This window comes from Amblyomma maculatum, chromosome 6, assembly GCF_055883805.1.
Source record: "Amblyomma maculatum isolate TAMU_Amacu chromosome 6, ASM5588380v1, whole genome shotgun sequence".
Lineage (NCBI taxonomy): Eukaryota > Metazoa > Arthropoda > Arachnida > Ixodida > Ixodidae > Amblyomma > Amblyomma maculatum.
Window position 1 is genome coordinate 14,357,561 of NC_139349.1, and position 22,358 is coordinate 14,379,918.

At 49.4% G+C, this 22,358-nt stretch overlaps 1 protein-coding gene across 7 annotated transcripts in view; it reads left to right on the forward strand.

Annotated features, from left to right (window-relative positions):
• Positions 1–22,358, forward strand: part of bru3 (CUGBP Elav-like family member bruno 3) — a 609,833-nt gene that overhangs the window by 339,739 nt on the left and 247,736 nt on the right. The window lies entirely within an intron of this gene.

Genomic DNA, 22,358 nt, shown 5'->3' on the forward strand with positions numbered 1-22,358 from the left:
CAGCTTACCGCAACATGGTGGTGCATGGCCTGACGAGGAAGAGATCACGCATATTCCTGTTCTGCGCTCCGTGCACAAGAGCGCCAAATATCTGAATTTAAACTCGAGCATTCCCGTTCCCTTAGTCTTGCGGGCGCCTATGCGTCGCCCTTGTGACATCATCTGCTTTTTACTTTTCTTCTGCTCTCTTCTTTGTCAGCTGTAGGATCTGTGAACGTCAACTAGACTAAAGCTGGGAACTCGGGGGCATCTTTACACCATGAACAAGTTTCACCGAGAACAGTCCTGCACGAGGCGGTGCAGGTTGACATGCGCGGCCGTATACTCAAAGAATGCAACCCTCTCGTGTCGAAAGGCACCAGGGCATGCAAATCTGTCTGCTTGTTTCAAAGCACGTTTTAGAGCACAGCTCTTTGGCGCCCGTTCCTGCATTTCGGTGAGTTGCCGGTGCCCCTGTAGTAACCAGCTCCGCAGCTGGGGCAGCGCTCTGCCCTAGCTGCGCGCGCTCCTGGCGCCATTCAAGTGTCCACAGAAATAATAAGCGCACAGAATAAGTGCGACAGATATTATGCCTTTCATTCCCTGTTAATTTCTTTGGACAGCTGCACCGCATTGCGAAAGTCTCACGCTGACTTCGTGTGTTGGTTTATAGGAAAGGAAAGGCACAGTATCGATCACATTTTTGAGGCGGAAGCTTTTCTTGGCTCATGGTCAAAATCTCGCATGTGCGAGATCTGTTCGCAAAATTCTGCGAGATGCGTTCTTGTCTTGTGATCTCCAATCCCACATTATAAGGCGCGCAAAGGAACGCCACACGATAGGAGCGATTGTGTACCGTCCAAACACACTTGCCGGAGAGAGTGTGACAGATACAGCGCCTTACTGCCTGTAAAGCAATTATAATTATAAAAAAAAATACTTCAATGATTTGAGTTCAACTACAACGAACGCGCGCCAAAGATAGGACATTTCCACGGTGCGGCACGAGCCTCAGCCTTGCTAGCAAAACCGCCCATAGATCGGCACCAATGTTAGTAGTGGGGAACTTTAATGTAGATATAAAGATAAACGGGAATTATTTGACCACTTATGCAGGAGAACGTCCCTCTCCTCTCGCTCGCAACGCTTCCCTCGGCTGTGGCAACGTCGCGAAATAGTTGCATAGACCTCGTCATTGAGAACCAAGCATTGGAGCAGCAGTTCGAGCATATATCCATCTATTTCTCCGACCACGAAGCTTCCTTCATGACAGTCAAGAACTTAGTGGAGTGTTTCTTGAAGCAGGAATATGGGTGAAAAATCAAAAAAGTCTGTAATTGTACATACATGTCTTGCTCGAATTCTTTAATCTATCGGAAAGCTAAAACAGCTGATGAGCTGCGCTCCAATTTCGCACGTAATCGCCGGCAAATTGCTTTTCTACTCACCCCTCTGGTTCCAGGCAAACGTAGAGAGAATTAAGCGTTTTCTCAAGGTGTTTGTGTGGCCTCTGTTTGTCCTTGTTTTAAGCGCCTTGCTGACTAGCTGGACTGCTTTCGTGGTAGCATTGGTCCGGTCCCGTGGTGAAAGCAGGAATGCGATTGTAAGCATGCTTCGTTTTGCAACCCTTCGGTCACTTCTAGTTGTTTGACAGCATGTCTCAATCATTTCCTTTTCTTTTCTTTTTTTTTTCCCCCTCTGTGATACGGGCGTGGCAGCCTTCCGTATAGCTCCGTTCAGTATTATCGCCATTCTCTGAGTCAAGCTTGATGGAGTACAGATTCTACGACAAATTTCTGCTTCGGATGCTTCGTCTTCCTTTCCTTATTTGTCCTTGATTTTTTATTATTATTATTATTATTATTATTATTATTATTATTATTATTATTATTATTATTATTATTATTATTATTATTATTATTATTATTATTATTATTATTATTATTATTATTATTATTATTATTATTATTATTATTACGATAGCAATACTGCGCCAGGTTTGAGCCGTCGCGTTGTCCCGGTGGAGGGCACGCTTGACCTTGAACAGCCGAGGAGGAGGAGGAGCAGAAGACTGGTTACTTACGCTCTCGCGTCATACTCCTAAAGGATGAGCTTGTCTCCCCAATAATGTAGGACCTTACACTGATAGGGCGTGATAGGGGAAGAATGTAGCAGTCAAAATAAGCTTCCGCTGTTGCTATCGTAATTCAACTAGAGTTAACCAGAATTAAACCACAATTTTTTTCAGGAGCGCCTATTCACACTTAGTTTTTTCTTTTTTTTTTTCGGGGTGCCTGATCGCGTTTTCTTCCCTTATTTCTTCTTTCACTCCGACCTTACGCCCGTCCTTCACGGCGCACTTGAGGTGTACGTAGGGAAGTGAGATTTACAGCGCCGTTCTTTTCCTCTTAGTGGCAGCTTGGCGGCCCATCGTCGTCCTGCGCTCCTACCGGAGTGCGCGCAGACCCCGCAGCGCCAGTTGTGTAGCGGCGGGTCGTGTTTGCGCGACCGCGTACACGTGTTGGCCGGCTGCCGCGGGCGTGGCGGGCTGCCTCCAGGCGGTACGTGTGTGTAGGCAACGAGGACGGCGCTATGATACACCGCCACGACTCCCAGGGATGGCTGCTGTCGCGATATGTATCGGCAATCGATGCGGGCTTGCCGCCGCTATTGTCCGCCGCTCTCGCTTCTGCTTCGCTCCGGCCGCCTCTTGTGACTCCCTTTCTGCCTGTACGCACCAGAAGCTTTCCTTTCTCCGGACGGCATTGACGAACGCACGCGCCTTTCTGGCCGCCTCGATTGCGGCCCCGCGGAAATTATATGGCGCGCCGTGCCCGCCGGTTGTGCGCGCAGACTCCTTCCCGAGGTTCTCCTGCTCGCTGAACATACAACTCCGCTTCTTGGAAGGCTCAAACCTGGGGAGCTAGGCGTCAAGCGTTGAATATTTTACCGTCAACATTCGCCCATACTTGGGGATATGCGGCGTGTTTCTACTGGCAAAGTTTCTGCATTGTTAAACTTTTCTGGGAGGCTTGTTCGTCGCAGAAGTGGAAGTAATATGCTTCCTGTTCTTCCTGAACTTTGCAGCCGGCAAATTACAAAGAAGGTTTTGCTGCCTGGCGCAAAAGCAGGCCTGCCGAACGTGCGGCGCTGCATTTTCAGATTTGTCATGCTGGCTACTCGCAAGGACACATTTTGAGTTTACAAAGCACATCGCAAAGCGGACAGCTGAAGTAGTGGCATTATGCACACGCCTTCGAGAACTTGACGCAGTATTTTCTCCGTGCGCACTGTTATTTATACGCGCAACCTAAGAGGTAGCCTGAACTGCCCGCTGTTGCGTATACATGTCGGTTATTTCTTACGTCCCAAGAATACCCGGAGAATCTTACCTTCTAGTTGTGAACCTCGATTGGATGTGTAAGTCCAATACCCAGCGCATATCGTGCACAGGTACCTTTATTTATTTTTTATTTTTTTTTAATCCACTAGTTGTAACATCTGCTGCTTGCTGATGTCATATTATGGTTGACTTCAACGCAAGCGAGAGTGGTGTCGCTAAGATAATTTGCTATAACATGACAATCACGTTCTTCTACGTACACTTCCCGTTCGTTTGCTGCCTCGGCAGTGCGAAATACAGCTGTCGCGCTGTTCGGGATTTCCAAACGCAGTAGCGTCTCTCAGCTAGCGGTTCAGTTCTTTTTAATTTGTTTTTGTCACGTAACGCGTTGTGGTTAGAGAAATCTCGAGAACGAAAGTTACAAATGTTTATTAGTGGGAATAGCCGCAGTCACAAAGCCGCTTTGTTTTAGAGCGCAGCTTTTTGGCGTCCATTCTTCGTTTCATGGTGCCGCCTTCAGCGTTGTCCCTAGTAACCACCTCCATAAATAAATAAACCAAACCAAAATAAATAAATAAGCTGTCTCCACCGGGAGAGAAGGGAGAAACAGCTTTTAATGCCAAAAGAGTAATTATTAGGGCATGTCGGCCTGGCGTGGCCCCCAGGTGGGGGCGACGCTCTGGGCCCACGAGACAAGCGCCAGCTGAGTCTCCTTGTCTGAGCGCGTAAGAAGTTGGTCCCAGCTCTCCTCGGAGGGAGCTGGCAGTAAAGTACGAGACGCTGGTCTTCCCCTACATCCCCAAAGGGTGTGTGCCAATGTGGCCGTTACTGCACAGTCGCAATTGGAGCAAATGGGGTCGTAGTCCCCGTCCGTAATCAGTGCCAATCTCGAATAGCTGAGAATAGAATTTGAAGTTTACGCAGCATGGTGGCCTGCGCTCTGTCAAGGTCAGAATGGGGAGGCAGGAAGCGTCTCGTCTCTCTGTGTAGGTTGGTGGTTTCGGCAAAAGTCAAGGGGGCCTCGGCGAAGGCCTCTGGATCCGCGGAGCCACCCGCCCGGTTTGTTAGACCTCGGGCTAGTCGGTCGACCCCTTCGTTCTCAGAGTTCCCCGCGTGGGCGGGTGCCCAGACTAAGTGGATTTTATGATCGGGAATGCAGCCGCGGAGTATGCGTGCGGCGGTTGGGAAGGTAAGGCCCTTCGAATAATTTTGAATCGCACTTTTAGAGTCACTAAGGACTGTGTGCGTATGTGGGAATCTCCACCGGGAATCGAACCTTCATCTCTTGGATCTTCAGCCGAGAGCTTTACCCAACTGCGCCACGTCCGGGATCGTGAAACGTGCATCATAATTCTTCCTGTCTAATGTGAGGATGATAGAAGCAATGACAATGACGCTGCAATTACTGATAATGACAAAGATGACATTAGCAATGATAATGACATTGCATTTAGTTGATAATGATAATGAGAGCAAATGCGATGCACGGTCTGCACCAGCAACGCTTAGGCTTTCCTGTTTCTGCAGTGTAAATTCCATTGTGCCCTCGGAATTTTGGCGCCCGTTCGTGCGTTTCGCGGCGTCGCCGTTGTCGCTTGTAACCAGCTCCGCAGCTGAGGCGGGTTTCACGTGGGTATGACTTTGTCGGCGCTGTAAAAAAGGAAACAGTTGGTATATCGGAAAAAGAATGATACCATAGGATAGAGCGTCTGGGAAAGGTGTGCAAGTAACGAAATAGTTGATGTGGTTTATTAGGTAATTAGGGCCAATATCAATAATATTTGGTTCACAGAAAAGGCACGGCGCAATATCTGTCACGCCTGTTCCGTGGACACCTTAATCACGCTGAAAAATAAGGGAGTAAGATGAAAGTGAAAGGGGTGGCGCAGTGGAGGGCTACGTAGTAATTTTGACCAGCTGGGGATGTTTAATGTGCACCGACATCGCACAGCACAACGCACGCCTCTTCGTTTCGCCTCCATCCGGAGCCAGTTAAGTGGTTTACAGGAAAGGAAAGGCCCAGTATCTGTCACTCGCGGAAAAGGTACTGGTCGGTGTGGAATATGTGTAAAAAATTAATAGTTGTCTGGAATTGTACATGCATGTCTTGCTACAATTCTTTGCCTCAATCTATCGAAAAGCTGTAACAGCTAATAAGCTGCGCTCAAATTTCGCATTAGGAAGTGGCGTAATCGCCGGCATTTTTTTTTTTTTTCCTTTTTCATTGCCAACGCAATGCAACACTGGAGCCTGTTGGCACCATATTGTTTAGCACGTGCATTGTACTCTGCATCTTATTCAGAGAGATTCTTGGCAGCGACAGCTATTGAAGCCGCGCTCCCGTTTCTGACAACGCCCCACTCTCGTTTGTAAGAGCGGAGCGACGTCACCCATGCGGGAACGACTTAGATTATCCAGGATACCAATCGCTCACCGGTTCCGACAGAGTGACGACTGACTCTAGTACTAGAGTCGTCATATAACGAGTTGCCCCTCCTCAGTCCCATTTCGTGCATCCCCTCTCGCTGCCTGAGACGATGTGTGGATGAACGTGGGTCTGTAGTAGGCCGTGCTACACTACACACGCACACACACTATACAAGCTTAGATTGGCATTCACGCATGATCCGGCTACTCCAACACATTCATCATTCTTTAACTGGCACTTCACATCACAGTAAGGCCTACAGTACCGCCCACGTTGCTATCACTTGTTATGTGTGTCTATGCCATATCGTGTGCTTCTTAATAATAACTGTTTGACGGGAAGGGGAGAGAGAGAAAAACAACTTTTATTGCCAAAAGAGCGTGATCATTAAGGCATGTCGGCCTGGCGTGGCCCCCAGGTGGCGCTGCGTCGTCTTGTCTGAGCAGGTGAGAAGTTGGCCCCAGCTCTCCTCGGAGGGAGTTGGCAGTAAGGTACGAGGTGGTAGGCGCAGTATTTGTCACACTTGTTCCCTTGAACACCCAAACCGCTTCGTAAGGGAAAGAAGGAAGGTTGGAGTGAAAGTGGAAACAGAAGAAGAGGAGCCGTAGTGGAGGGCTGCGGAATAATTTCGACCATCTGAGGATCTTTAACCTGCACTGACGTAGCACAGCACACGGATGCCTCTCCGTTTCGCCTCCATCAAAATGCAGCCGCCGGCGCTCGGGATCGAACTCGGGTACTCCGGCACGGTGGTCGGGCATCTTAACCACTGCACCACCGCGGCGGGGCTCGCTAATATAGGTTCTTAGGGCGAATTAATGGAAGGAAACGGGTTAATTTAAACCACCTAGTGTTTTTGAACATGAAGAGATACAGCGTCGCTGAAGGTGTGGTCCCTGAACGTTGACGGACAGATGCTTGGTTCAAGGGAGCGACAAAAACCTCGCTGACAGGCGGGACGGAAATGAAAGGACAAACATATGCATAGCGAGGCTACTTTGAAAATTTCTCCGGGACGCTGTTGCACATGTAGTGGCATTCTTGTGATGCGAGGTTCTGTTCATTGGGGAAGGAAGCGATATTTGAGTTAGCAAATTATTATACAGCAGTATAATCGGACGCTAGCTTTGGCCTTGAACGCAGTGTCGTCGGGTGTGGTGTCAGTTTAGGCGCACAGGACACGCACAGCACTTTGGGTACGTTGTTCCAGATCGCTTCCGCTCGACCTGGATCGGCACAGAAGTCGGGTGCTTCCTCTCCGCCTATTCCTTCGGTCTCCTGTTTCCGCCCACATTTCAGGAGCACGGATGGGCTCGGGACTTTGATCCAGCGCGTGGCAGCTGCCGCAGTGCTTGAAGAAATGGTTTTCACCGTCTCGGCAGAGCGAGCCGCGGTCGAGCGGGGTTGCACAAGTGGCCGGGACTGCGACGTAAGGTCAGGAGGCCATTAGCGGTCGGCCAAAGGGAGCCGCAGGAAACAGGATCCGGCGGGGTCCATTGATTGCTGCGGTTCGATAAGTAATGACTGCCTCGCGACAGCGGCCCATCAGGATTCTTTTGCCGCTCGGCGATGCGCTTCGCTCGCTAAACGACCGCACACATCGTCGAGGATCCGCGCCGTCGTCACTACGCGCCTTGTGCAGCTTCTATCCGGAGGGAAGCAAGGCAGGTCGTCCATATCCACCGCAGGATTGCCCTTTAGTAGTATGTGTTTAGAACGCAGCGAATCTCAGAAGCGGCGACCGCGTTTTGGGCGCAGGTGGGGAAATGCGAAATTTCCCGTGTGGGCGCTCCAGCGTCTGTGCCGCTTTTTTTATACGTTCATATCGGACCGTACCGCGCTGCACCGTACGTATACCGTCCCGCTGCAGCGAAGCAGTGATTACGGCGCTCGAGTGCTGACCTCGAAAACGCAGGTTCGATTCCAGCAGCGGCGGCAGGTGTCCATGTATTTTGCGATGTCCGCGCACATTAAAGAACCCAAGTGGTAACAATTTCCAGACTCCTCTAGTACGGCTTCCCTCATAGCCGATCTCGTATTTACATACCATACCCGCACCATACCATACCATACCATACCATACCATACCATACCATACCGTACCATACCATACCATACCATACCATACCATACCATACCATACCATACCATACCATACCATACCATACCACACCATACCATACCATAGCATACCATACCATACCATACCATACAATACCATACAATTAGAATGCAGCACCATTAATTAGAATGGGGTACCGAAACCAGTGTCCGTTTAACATCTATTTTCAGTGTACCTAAATATGCTTCTACTGGTCAGTAGGTTATGTTTCCAGGTAGAATTTTAAGCCGAGCTCTCTTGAGGTGTGCTATCTCCGCGTATTCGCATGATTTCGCCCCACTTGAGTTTATACAAGTCATGTTGCCTCTAATCGATGAAAACCTTGCTTTGAATTCGCTTCGTGAGTTTAATTAAGCCAGTTCAGATTTGTCAGTGGCTTCAGTGTTGGCAAGCACTGCGAGCGACCTTCCTAATGGGAGCTGCAGGAGCACACGATTCATCGCAGAGACCGATTCTTTATTTTTTTTCTCGTATGCTGTTTTTTTTTTCCTCGGCATCGATATTTACTAAACACTGAGAGGAGGAGAAGTACACTATGTTTTGCCTCTGAATAGCTTGCCTCGTGTACATTTCTTAGCCTGCTCATATACCCTGTCACAGCGGTTAAGCGGCTCCTTTCCTTCTGTTTCATCTCGTCCTGATCTTCGTTCGGGTGCTCTTAATCCGTGTCAGCTTCGTGCGCGGCCGTTGCGCCCCGTTAACATTCCGCCATCTCCAGAAACGCCTTGAGACGACGCCTGCGCGACCCGTGTCTTCGTGGCCGGTCACCGCCGCGTGGTCCGAGTCGCCCTCTCCTGCGGCACGTGGTCGGCCGAGTGGGAGATCCGGCTCGAAATAGCCCCGCTTGCGCAAATAAACGGGCCACGCTGCCGAGCGGCGGAAATGCAGAGCGAGCGAGCGCGGCCTCATCCCGTTGCCGTGCCGCTGCCAGCTCTCGAGTATTGATCCCGTCTTCTGGGTGTCCTGGTATCGCTAGCTTTTCGCTGACATCAGGAGCCGATAGATGTGACGTTCTGCTATCTCGGAAGCACGCGCCGAGTGGAACACCCCCCCCCCCCCCCCCCCCCCCCCCCCGTCCGTCTCGACGCCACCTAATCACCATTTTTTCTTTCTCCTCGTTCCCGCTCTGCTCTGCTCGGTTAGCGTTTCCTTTCGACCCGGAAATGATGTATACAAATATTCGCGATGCGTCGTGCTATCTCACAGCGAGTCCCGGTTCGCATTCGCGGACCGCGAAGGAGGCACATGGGCAAGCCATCGGACTTTTTAACTCTTCCTTGCATTCCTCCACCAGCTTCATCTTTCTGCATGGTCGGCGTGCAGCTGTTCGTTTTTTTTTTTTTTTTTTTAAATAGATTTACTATTGTAGTTATTTATTGGTTGCCAGCATTACTATCTCAATAGCAATACTAGCACCAGCCAAGGGTTCCAAAGGAAAGTCCCAACGTTTCGAGACCAATTCGGTGACATATATGTCAACTAGAGAGATACGCCACGAAAGTTTGTAAGATTGGTACAGTATGATCATGCGTTTAACTTTAAATGAAGAAACGAAAAAGCCCACCGCAGCCGCTTTTGGGTGGTGGCGAAATGCATGAACTGTGCGATGTCAGTGCTCATCCTAGAATCCCGGGTATGTCCAATATTTCTGCAGACCTCTTTATGGCTTCCGCAAAGCCTGAATTTATTTTAAGAAGTTGAATCTTGTGAACGAATGCAGGCAAAAGCAACCGCCGAAAAAAAAAAACGAAAAAAAAAACAGTGAATCCTGTTAGGCAGCTTTAGGAGGGGTAGCTTGGCCCAGACCTAACTGTATTCTGAAAGTGAACGCCAACGTCATTATATATAGCCTTTTCCACCGCCACTTTCCCTCTTCGAGAATATGCCATAAGTATAAGTAAAAGGTCTATTCCATATGCGGGCTTGAATATCCATGTTCGTGTTCGGTGCCTCAGACGTTCTGTTTGTGGAACGGCATCAACGTCCGTTTGAAATGAGGCTACTCAGTGCAGCGTGGTCCCTTGTATTGTTTTCTTCCAGGTATGATCTCTGTTCGAGTGGGGTGAGAACGTCTCAGGGATGCTTTGGTATCTCAGAGTGGACGCCTTAGCGCCCTCATTCGTTTTTGCGCAGAAACTGAAACGCATGAGTAGCTACTCGCAGAGTTTGTAGCCTGCTCAAGCCAAAAGTAAAAACGCAAATAGCAGTTTCATAGAGTAACGGAGGGTGATTCCGCGTACTTAAGAAGCCCCCACAGCCCACAAATGCAGTCTCTGTAGTAGCGAGGGGAATATGGACAGTCGTAGATACGTAGCCTGTGGCGGTCATGGCACAGAAGCCGCTGTTCAGTTGCTGAATACGTTACCGGCACACAAAGTAGTACGCAACTCTGTTGAAAGGCGCAAATCTGATATTTCGGTAAATGCCCCGCCGGTGTGACGTAGTAGTTAGGGCGCTTGACTAGTGTGCCCAAGAATGCGGGATCGAATCCCGGCCTCGGTGGCCGCTTTTCGGTGGAGGCAAAAAGCGAGATGCCCGTGTGCTGTGCAATATCACCGCACGTTAAAGAGCCCCAGTGGGACAAAATTTCCGGAGTCCTCCACTACGGCGTCTTTCATAGCCTGAGTCTCTTAAGGATGGAAAACCCGTCAAACGAAACCAAACCATTTTTTCGGTAAATGTGAGTAGCTGCCCATAAAATCACCACTCCGTATTTCTTGCCAGCAGCTTGTCTCTAATCAGAGCACTTGTGGTAATTTATTGAGTATTTAGCGCAGAAAGTTACTCTGAAAGTAAAATGTCGCCCTATTACAGGCGCCACCAGACAGGGCTTCTTGTTGCTCTTGTGCGCTGACAACCAATGGACTTCTCGTACCATTGAATGTCAGGATGAAGAGCTCCAGATGCGCCTGTGTTGTCGCAGAGTCGACATTTTACGAATTCTGGAGCTGGTACTTGGCTGGTGATATTCGAACGGATACTTTATTCTCCATTCAGACTCTGGCTTCAGGTCAGTTCGAATTTCGGTTATTTAAATTAGAATCCTTGCGGGGATGCTGGACTTGGCTAACTTAAAAATGCGCCTTTTGCAAACTCCGTCTCTTTTTCGTGAAACTTCATTTCTCTTCCCACGTTAAGTATTACACTTCTCACTTTGCACTCTTACGGTACCCTAGAACAGACACGCATGCACGCGCCCGCGCGCAAGAGAGATTCTTCGTCAGTCAGTAAGTTCTACGAAATTACAAAAGCGCGAGTCAGTCTTGTCGTAAGCTGCTATCTGGCGCTGCGCCCTTTTAGGCGCGAAAAGAAAAAGGACGGTGCGGCTTGCTTCCGGCAGTTCGCGTGCTCACGCCGATTGTAGCGTGTCGTAACCAAAGCTAGCGTCGCCGACCGCGCACCCGGAGAGGAGTGATAAAAGCGGCCTGCGCTGGCGACGCTCGACGCGCGTGGCCAACGCCCGTGGCCGGCGCCCCCGTCGGCATTGCAGGCGGTGGGGCTCGATGAAAGCACTTTGCTTCTATCGCTTGCACAAACATATTTAGTTTGGTCAAATAGTTTTAGTGTGATCGCATCACGGGGCCCATATTTTGAGATCGTACGCATTCGATGTTTGGAATCCGAACTGCGAACTCTGTAAAACAGCACCGAGGAACAGTACAAGGAACAGTGTGTACAATATCACTCCAATGTAGCAACATGCCGCTTGTAGTGCCAGTGATACGTTAAGGTATTACGGTGGGCATATAACGCACGCGTTGTTGAGAATGCGATTTTTACTTTGCAACATCATATAAAGGGATAGATAATGAGAAGCGGTTTTGGGGAAAACGAAGGCGCGGTGTCCAAGTTCTCGCTGAGAATGCTATCCACGCTCTGGGGAAAGGCAAGAGTTGTAGTCCAAGAAGAAAAAGAGAAGGGATTACGGTAGCTCGGTCGACAAAATGAACTACAGGACCGCCTCAGAAATACGGCAAAATATGTTTAACATGCGGTGGCATCGCCCACCACGCACGGAAAGGCGGAAAAGTGTTCTCGGAAAAAAGGCGCCGTAACTGCCTTACTGGGTGTTAAAAAAAGACAGAGTGCAAAGTTGGTTTGCCGATACAGAAAGCTTGTTGTAGATGTTTGTGCGAATTTGGACATAGCTTGCACGGGACCAGCCATCTTCGCTTGCACTGAGAGGAAATAAAGCCGCTTTTTTGGTACGGAGTCGTTCAGAATTCGGGGCTGCTTAGGCTCGCATAGCCACAGCTGGTTAGCGCTGCCGCTCAATATCACGCCCTTTGTCCTTCTCTGTGCATCTTCATCCGATATTTTTCAGCGTAGCGTGTGTACACCTGCGACGTCAAGTCTTTACTAAATGATAGTCAGCGCGTGCAACCGAATCATTGAATTGGAACACGCATTGCCTCTCACGCGTCATGATGTCAGTTATTCATAGATATGAGCGACTTGGCGCTCGTGGGCGCTGATTCTCGATGCCGCCTCAACGCCGGTTCAAATTTGAGATTCCTTCTAGCGTGTAAATACAGCTGCTATCATCTTCGTTTAGAGCGATTCGCTTCCAAGAGAGCACGCCGACAGTTTGCACATCCAGGTCAACGCTCACTCATAGAGAAACATACGAGCATGTTCATCAGTATGTTTCTCTGTTGGCTCACTCGTGTTCCAGGGCACGCCAGGCCCTTATGTACGCCATGGTTAAGACTAGTGCTTCTCGCAAAGTTTATCGACCCCGTCCGCTGCTGTGTGTGTGCCCTTCCCGTTCGTCGCGTGCTGTGCCGAGTACTTTGAGACGGCTGCCAATTGCACTGCGAAAAGCACCCCACGCTTCTCGCGTGAAAGCGCACAGTGCCTCTCCTCGATGCCACCCCGGCCCGCGGGAACAACAGGCACCGGATCCGCGTGTCCGGCAACCTGTGGACGAGGACGCATCGCAGGCGCCCTTTTCCGGGCTGGTGCGCGGTCCCCATGGCAACCGCCTCTGCCGTCGCGCGGCACGACAGCGTGCTTCGTCGCTGGGCGTCCTTTTATGAGCCGCGCGCTTCCCCACTCGGCGGAGAGACGGCGGGATCACGAGTCTCGGTTTTTTGCTGCTTGCGCGCCGATGCTGCTGCCCCAGCACTTAAAGCTACGCCGCCCGCTCCTCGCGCGTGTCTGCTTGGCGTGTTTTCCTTTCCGCTGCTCTGCCGTTTTTGGGGCGGCCGAGATAATCCCCCGGTTCTCGCTTCCGACATGCACGCTTGTCCCAGTCCGCCCGATGTAAGGCGCTTTAACGCCCTGCGAAAGCACATCAATCGTGCCCCGCATCGGCGTTTTTTCCGCCCCGCGTTTGTGAAACCCTTTACAAGTGCGATCCGTCTAACGAGGCTTTCGTGCTGATAGCATTTCCACTCTGGGGTCTTCATTTTATTTCATTTTTTCTGGCCAGTGTGGGTTGTAGCGCGGCGACAGCCGCGCGCGTGCTTGACGCAGTGCCATTTTCAAGATCTTCAAGATGCTCAACGCGTTGTCCGTTTTTTTTTTTTTTGTTTGTTTTTTTTTTTTTTTTTTTGGACGCGAAATGCAATCGAAGATGTGCGCATTATAATGTAGCAGGCGCTGAAAGCAAACGTTGTGTCCGGTTTGGGCTCCAAATAAACATGTAAATTCTGCCCTTAATATCGCCACGTATAAACGTGCTTCTCTTTCCTTATCGTCCATTTGTACTGCTTCTAACACAGTGAAGACTTGTCCAAAAAATAAACAAATCTACAGACGTGGCCCCCTTGAGAATATACCCATACTGCGTCGCCGCTAACATCAGTGTATCAGAAAGGAGCAACAAAGAAGCATCAGGCGTCACAGAGGACTAACTGTTTGGCCGGACAGCCTGCTCGGGACTGTTAGCCACAGTCCCACCATTCCCGACTCAGAGCGCGCAGTGTGCAGCGTCCCGCCGAATCATACCGCGTCATAATAGCGTGTCGCTGTCACAAACCCCCGCCTTTATGGCCAGCATAGGCGCGGGATGCCCTTTACCGTTATCCGCCGTCCCTTTATGAGATTTGAGGACAAACGTTAGGCCGGTCAGCTCGTAAAGTACCGGTGCAGACAAAAGTAAACGGAGCACGTTATTTCCTTCTAAAGTTTTTCACGCGTTCTGTAATTAAATCTGGCAATCTTGGCATGTACATGCCGATGGAAGGCACCAGTGCACTTTCACTAGGACAAATAATATTTTCATATCTCCAACACAGAAGACGCGATTGCAATTTCAACAAAAAACTGTGCTCTGTTTATTTGTATCCGCACCTGCACATGTGTCGGTGTGTGATTGAGGAATACGTTCACGAAACTCATTTTATTTTTACAAACAATTGGATATTTATAGCTAGTAATCCAAATTACACTGCATAATAACCGAACAAAAAAAGCGATGCCACGACACGGCAGTGATAAAAGACGACTCGGTAACTGACAAGAGAGAACACCAATAATGAACAAACACTGCGATAAAAAAAACAAAACAAAAAAACAGGACTATATAAAAATCAAAGCAGGTATACCAAATACAGTAAGTAGGGGCAAGAGTTACGCAGAAAACACAGCGTGAAATACTACGCCAGATCAAGGTTTAAGCAAAGGCAAAAACAATATCCAATTAACCGACAGTCTGTGGCAAAAAGGACTTCTCATGGCTTTCTTGTTCGATGAGGCTTCGTAGTCACAGAGTTGATCGCTAGCGGCGGCAGTACAAGATTAAGAAGAAACAGTAGTTGATAGCGGGCTCGGTGGAAAAGAATAGCTTCCCAGAGCGAGCGGCCGCCACAGTGGGCCGAGAGACTGCGGGCGTGCTACAGTCTGCCTTTTTATCCCCTCGGCTGGTTGCGCTACAGCCCATCGTCAAGGACGCGCGCTGGCCGGTCGCTGCCCCGAAGAGTCATGTCAAAGCATGCTCGGAGAAGCAGGGAGATCCCGTAACTACCGCTTCCCGTAACTTCCGCTCCATATGTGAGGCAGATTGTGACAGCCATACTTCGGCGGAACGCTAGAAAATAAAACAAATGGTAAGTTTTTAACGCGTTTCAACCATATAGGGCGTGAAAGCTTTTATGCACAGATCGAAATTGATGGGGCCGGTGACGCCCAGCATACAGCGCGAGTCTGCCCGCGGGGAAGTAATCTGCGACGTTTCGTACCGACTTCTCGAGAGAAAATTTGTTGTCGCCACTCCGCTCCTGTGGTTTCTTTTTCATTCAAGCTGGACATTGGCAGCCAGCCACAACATTTCTGCTTGTGTTCGACCATGTGAAGTACTCTGTCCGCGCTAAAGTGATCTGGAATTTAACCTGATTAGGCCAGTTATGCCGCGCGGAAGCGCTGTTTGAATTACCCTCACCAAGACACGCGGACTTTGACGTCACGATCTGACGGGCCAATCGGGAGTAAGGCACACACTATCCAACGCCGCTGTTCTGCTCTGGCGTCCGTATGAGTGCTTTCACACCAATAACACATCCGCGCACTCGCTGCGAAGGTTTGTCATCAAGAGCTGTTTTGGCCTCGGTGCTGGCGGCACGCACGAGGTTGGGATGGGGGCGGAATGCGTGCCGCTCTCGCAATGCCGCGCAGCCTGGAGTGGTTCACATCTCCTCCGTCCAAGCGCGCAGAAGGCGGCGTGGGCGGTGCACAAGGCGCTCCGTTTATCTCCGCAGCGGCCGGCCGATGACCCGGCGGGTCTCTGCTCGCACCGCTCTCATGGCTCCGGATGACCGGTCGGCCGCTACCCTGCCTTCCCGCGAGTGATGTGGGCCACGCTGAGCGACCGCGCACAGGATGTGCGGCTTATACAGGTGCATATACAGGAACACTAGTGTAGGCTAGCGGCGTTCTCCTTGCGGAGCGCTGGCGACTTAAACACAGCCGACAAATGACGTTTTTGCACTATACGAGGCCCAAACTTGGCGAGCGTCCGTCTCTTTTCAAGTGTTCGTGACGTGTATGTTTTGCAGTAGAGCGCAGCCCTTAGTGCTTCTTCGTGGTAGGCCTATTTAAGACTAGCACTGCGCTATTAAGGAGCTCTAATACAATGGCAGAGCGGTGAACGCTTGGGTATCTAAAAACCGGATTCATCTTTACTTTTATGCCTCTCTTTAAGTGGGACAATGAAAGGGTCGGTCGTGGCTTTGGACGAAAACTATATTCAAAAAGGTCAGCCATATTTGGAAATTGCTCTTTGACTCGACGCAAACGAATTTCGTTTCGTATTGTCTTAGATTCTATGGACGATGACAAATGTTGGAATAATATTTGGCACGTGTAACCTTATGTAGCGTTTGCATCTTAACCAGAGAGCTTTAAGGGGCCTGTTGGGCATAAAGTCCTTCGTTGTCGTCGTTGTGAGCGAGAAATCTACGAATTAGCTCTGACAGATGGTGGTAATTGGTCGGCAGGCTGCAGGATAACAAGAAAGAACACGTAATACGGAGGCGCTTCCAAATCGAGGAGTTCTTCTCAGATGGAAAAGTGAGGTGAGAATCAAACTTTCCATAGACCCTAGGGCGAGAAGAAGTACACACTAGTTATAGGTTGCTATGGCACGTTCCTACGGTTCGATTAAAGCCGGGCTTTATCGGTATCTGCGTCGAATGGTTTTCCAGATATATTTGGGCGGCGTACGAACGACTATACGCTAACCAGTATGTGTGAATTGACACAAATTGACACAAAGTTAGTGATTAAAAGAGTATCAGAGTGCGTGTACGCAAATGAGGACCCGCAGTCGGGAGCAGTTAATGCCCTCGAGGCGTACCAATTAAGGCAGTGCATAAAATACCCTCCTTTAACTCATTTCCTTTTAATTTGATCGAAATACGAGTAATGAAACTATAGGGTTTTTGAGTTTTCAAGAGCGCCTCCGCGTGCTGCATTATAGTTGAAGTAGGTTCCACAGCAGCATGTTTCGCACTCAGTTGCCTGGCTACGGTTTCCTTGGAGATTTGTGTCATATAACACGCTGCATGCGTTAAACTTCACTGTCAGCGCTGTGGTTTTCCAGCTTTCCATTCTTTCTTTTTCTTTTTTTTCCTGCTGATGGGCGGCGCTGAGGTACCATCAGGCCCATTTACTCACGTGCTGCGTTCGCCCTTACTTCAAATCAGTTACTGCGCACGCGCTAAAATTTAGGTTGGCAGACACTAGCAGCTGAACGCTGTTTTCTTGGAGAGCGAAAGAGCCAGTGTTCGAGGCTCTGGGGTTATTTTACAGCATCGTATGATACGATTGGTTATGGACATACGACAGTGACGTAGGGATGGGTAAACTCGACGAAAAACGAGGAGGCGGGAAGGGGGGGGGCTTGTTATTGAAGAGAGGTACGATTACTGTCGTTTGTAACAGGAACTTTTAGACAGCGTAGAAGAGAAAGAGAACAGGAGAACAGGCTGGCTCTTTTATTGAAACGATCCCGCGCCCACTAACTCGGACCTGGGCGAGCACCAAAGAAAAAAGGCACCACACACGAAGGGGAAATAAACGCAGGCAGCGAACGGTCAAGCGCGAGTACTGTTTCGTGGCTCTCGCGTGTGCGTCAGGCCCTCTGATGCCTGGTGTCGCGTCAACTGTCGCTCTCTGTTGGGTTTCCTGTGCAGCCGCCCTCGTGTTCGTCTCGGCACGCGGGCAGACACGATGGCAGGAAGAGGGGCTGCCGCGAGGGTTCGCTCGAAAATTGCGGTAAATTGACGCCGCCGCCGCCAGCAAGAGATGCTTGGGGGCGATTTCTTGGGGAAACAGCGTCGTCTTCGCGGGCGCGCGCTGCTCTCCTGCTGAATAATGCGCCGGCGCTCAGATTGAAATTTTATGCGGCTGCGGTGGCAGCGAGGACCCCGCAGTGGTGTCCGCACGCCGCGTCTGCCGTTCCGCGCTACGCGCGAGAGGGGAGAGCGGGAAAGTCGCAAGTGGGGTGGTGGTTGCTCTATGCTTAAAAAGGCTACAGTCCCGAGCGTGAAACGAGTCTGGAGCTTTGGGAAGAATTTGATACTAGTGAGTGAATGCATGTTTATTTGGAGGGGATGGCTCTTACAAACTTGTAACTAAGAAACCGATATGAAAGGAATTAATTTCTCGAAATGAATAAAAAGGACTTTTTTTTTTTTTTAAATGGAAGTCAGCGTATTTTAATTGCCAGTGGCGGCTTATTACAGCTACCAAGCTGCATTTGCGGCGAGCAAATTGATAGGCTGCGCCTCTTGAAGTATTGCCCCGAGAAAAAGACGCTAAGAGAAATTTATTGAATACTTTCTTGGTCGCAGTGAGATTCTATAACGGCGTATGAATAACAAAAGAAATTGGGAACAAAAAGGCATGAAATCTATAAAAACAGCAGGTCTGAACCTGGCGGGCTGACTCGGTTACCCTGTTCCAATTCGTGACATCGCACCATGTGCTAGGAAATAAGCTTCATTTAAATTTTTAGCTCCCACGCAAACACACAGTTCTATATGCGTTACCTGAAATTAAAAAATAACTATTTAACTACAACTAAAAGTTAGTAACGAGTTTCTGCACTAGAAGAAAAGAACGCGCTGCTCCCCGAAGGAAACAAAAGTAAATGCGACGCGCTCAAGTAGTCAGCTGACGGAGTATAATATTCAGCGATGGAATTGTGACGCCGTTGTGTTTATATATATATATATATATATATATATATATATATATATATATATATATATATATATATATAGTATATAGTGCAGCAGGTAACGTCCATATCACGGTCCATATTTATGTTCATCAGAGCGTCTCCTGTCCTGAAAGTTGCTGCCGACATCGAAGTGGGAGGCATTTCGCGAGGTTTCTTAGGCCCATTTGTGCCTCTCCAACCACCGTTACTAAACCTTGCGTGACTTCTTCACCGGCGCCACCTAAACGAGAGAGTGTTCAGTACATTTTTATACCATGTGATAAAACCTTCCCCGAGAGTAGTTAGGCAGATTCGATTATTTTCATTAATTAGTGATTGCGCGTTGCTTATTATGTCTATGCATATAGCTTAGCTGCTCCAACATTTTTTTTTTTTTACTCTTTTGTATGCTGGTTTTCTTTTGTTGATGTGTAGCGTTTGTACATCCCGCATTTTCATGATGGGCTTGGATGGGGAAAAAAATTATTCTGGACCGAGCTCAGGTTCGTGGCTCTACCCGGCGTCGATTTCAGCGGCGCCCGTTTCATGTTCTTCTGCGTTTGTTGCTGTTTCTAAGCTGCCTCTGCTGTGTCAGGCTTCATCAAACTCATTCGTCATGTGAGTTCAGGTATCCCCATTCAACGCAAATGTCTTTCGCGGCCCGATACAGGGGGGCTCCGAAGTCGTTGTCTGTGGTAGCCGACTGAACGAGCCGAGACTCAGCGCGGGGTGTCGGGTGTCGCGCACGCCGTATGCCGTATAACAGCGCGGGGACAATGCGTCCTGCTCCCACCGAAACCCACTCTCGTTGATTGAGCTGCCGAGCGCGCGCAAAGGAATGCGCGCCGCGTATACGGGCTCAGTTGGTGGCCGCCGGCTCAGGACCATCCATCTCCCGAGTCCGCCACCGTCGCGTCCAGGAGGCAGAGTGGGAAGAAGTGCGCGCCGATAGGTGCACGATATATCACCGAAGGGGCCGCTATCGCTTACGGGGGAAGGGTCCCCTTGTTTGCGCCGACGGTGGTTACCGTGCCGTTAGCGCCGAGGCTGGGCTTCCGGAGAAGACGCGCCGTGCTCCCGACGCTTCGGGGAAAGAGCTCGTCCCGCCACAGCTTTCACCTGGGTGCCCGAGGAAAGGATCCCTGGCACTCGCGCGAAGGAGACAGGGGAGGGCAAAACCCGCGCGCACCTGAGCTCGGCGGGCTTTTTCTCATACGAGCAGCGGCTTCGATCCTTGGAGCGCGCCAAAGTCCCCCGGCAATCGAGAGATGGACTCGTAGATAGACGCCTGCGCGGGACCCACGCCCGCGTCTCAGAACCATTCATCCGGGGGCGTCATTTTTCTTGCCCGCACACCGCGTATAGGATAGCCCCGCTTTTTTCCTTTCTTTCGCGGCGTCAGCAACAGCTTCGCCTCTCTCTTTCCCTGGCCCACGCGGGCGGATGTCCCGCATGGTGGCTCTATTCCCCGGCCCTCGTTAAAAGTTTTAAGCCCGCGGCTTTTCTTCGGATGATGAGGCCGCGCCCTGTCTACCGTGCCGCTGCTCCGCGGTTCCTTTGCCTTCCTTTCTCTGGCGGCGGCCAATTTGGCTCCGCGGCCTAGCGCGCGCGCTGCTTTCTGAATGCCCCGGCGAAACCGAGCAGCGTCCTCTCGGACTCCCTCGGCTGCTCTGCTCATTTCCGTCCTCGGGCAGAGCAAGGAAACCTGCGCAGTCAACCGAGCGCCGAGAATTCGAGCGCGAAGGAAGAACCGCGCGTTCCGCCGGACCCAGCGCCGTCCGAAGCTGATCTTGAGTGCGACCAGGGAGACGGGCTCTTTTACTTCTCTGTCTCTTTCTTCTTTTATTAGTTGTTTTTATTTTTGACGATAAATAGCCTCTTTTCTTCCCGTTTGCAACGCACTCCGTTCAGCCTATTAAATGCTGGCCGCTGTCAGCTGCGTTAAACGTGTTGCGCGTGTGATAGTGTAAGTATTTATCCTATAGTTCACAATATCTGTGCTTCACTGGAGTCCTGTACACCGTTGTAAACTAAATCAAAACGAAACTAGAAGCAGAGCCGTGAACTTAAAGGAGTTCGAAAGGTTGGAGTTTGCGAAGTCATATGAAAAATAATGGTGCGCAATATTCTTTATTCTTTATTTCACAATAAAGATTGTATTGTATTGTATTGTATTGTATTGTATTGTATTGTATTGTATTGTATTGTATTGTAAAATGGTAAAAGAGGCACATCGGTCAATTTAACCGCTCTCATCGATAATGTGGAAGATGCTTACGTCATTGATGTCAGTCAAATGCTTATGACACGATTTGGTGCGAACGACTCAATATAAAATTTACACTGTAATAATAATAATAATAATAATAATAATAATAATAATAATAATAATAATAATAATAATAATAATAATAATAATAATAATAATAATAATAATAATAATAATAATAATAATAAAATTATAAAAAGAAACGCCGGGAAAAAAGATTTGACGTTGAGGCTCCGTGTTACATTTTCATGCAATATCATTCGGCTCATCAGGAACATTACGGCTTCCCGTTATACACTTTAATGGAGCTTCAGCCAGCGTGTCATGATCCTTGCACAAGGCGCTGCCTTTCCTTCCTTAGGGTGTATCGCCGGTGTTGCTCTGTCCAAGTACCTTGTGTTTTCCAGCAGCACTCCGCGTTTATGAGGGAAAGTTACCTTTGCAGTAGAGACGTGAGGTGCTCGCAGCTTATTTATGCGCTTACGTCGCGCGTATACTGAAGGGTCGATATGTTATATTACCAAGGGTCCAACATCCCGAGTCCGTGCCTTGGGCGTCACAACTGAGAGGGTCTGGTTTAATGTTGGCCTCCTGAGCTTATTTAACGCGCACTTGCATCGCATATTACACGATCAGTTTTGCACTTCGCCTCTTGGGGAATGTTACGACCGCGGCTCGGATTTGATCTCGCGACCTTCAGTCAACAGCCGGAAGCCATCGCCACCGAGTGTCTAGAGCGGGTGTATATGGAATGAAACATGGCTATTTGAACGGTGGAAATGTGTACCTTCTTAATTTGCATGCCTTTAAAAGGGCACATTGAAAAAGTTTACGTAATGATGTTTTTGAGGCTATATGCAGGTTAGTCAACTCTTAGTATAGACATGCTCTTAGATGGTCATTCTCTTTAGAGCGCCATTGCGTCTGTTGCGGCTGCAAATCGAAGCAGCAAAATGGCGTAAAGAGCGAACTGGATGTGGTGCACGGTGCTTTGAGAAGAGTGACCGCATGCTTGTGTGTTCGCACTAAGAGTGGCCGGCCCTGTACAGCGTTTTGCCCAATCTGTAAACGAAAACAGCGTAGAATTGTATAGGCATTTGAAATCACAGAATTCTCACGTGCTTTAATTTTAAAATCAAGGTAGAACAAAATACGCGTAGGCAGAGTAAAGGCCCCGTCGCAGTAGTTTAGTGATTAAGCGCTCGACTGCTGATCCCAGCTACGCAGATTAGACCCAACGCTGTGGTGACCAGGTTTCTAAGGAGGCGTGCTCTGCGATGTCAGTTCACGTTAACAAACCTCAGGTGGTTGAAGTTATCCGCTGCCCTCTAGTACGGATTCCCCCATAGCCGAAGTAATTCGGGGCCTAAACGCAATGTTCCAGTCTACCTTGCCAAGTGCACTAAACGAGGCTAATAGGTATGCGCGTCAGTGGACGAGTGACTTACAAAACGTAATGCGTATATTTAAGCGGAGGACCCGTTATCGGTGCCTAAACTAGAACCTTTTACATACCTTTTAAGAATGGTCTCAGAGTAAAGCATTCCGCTA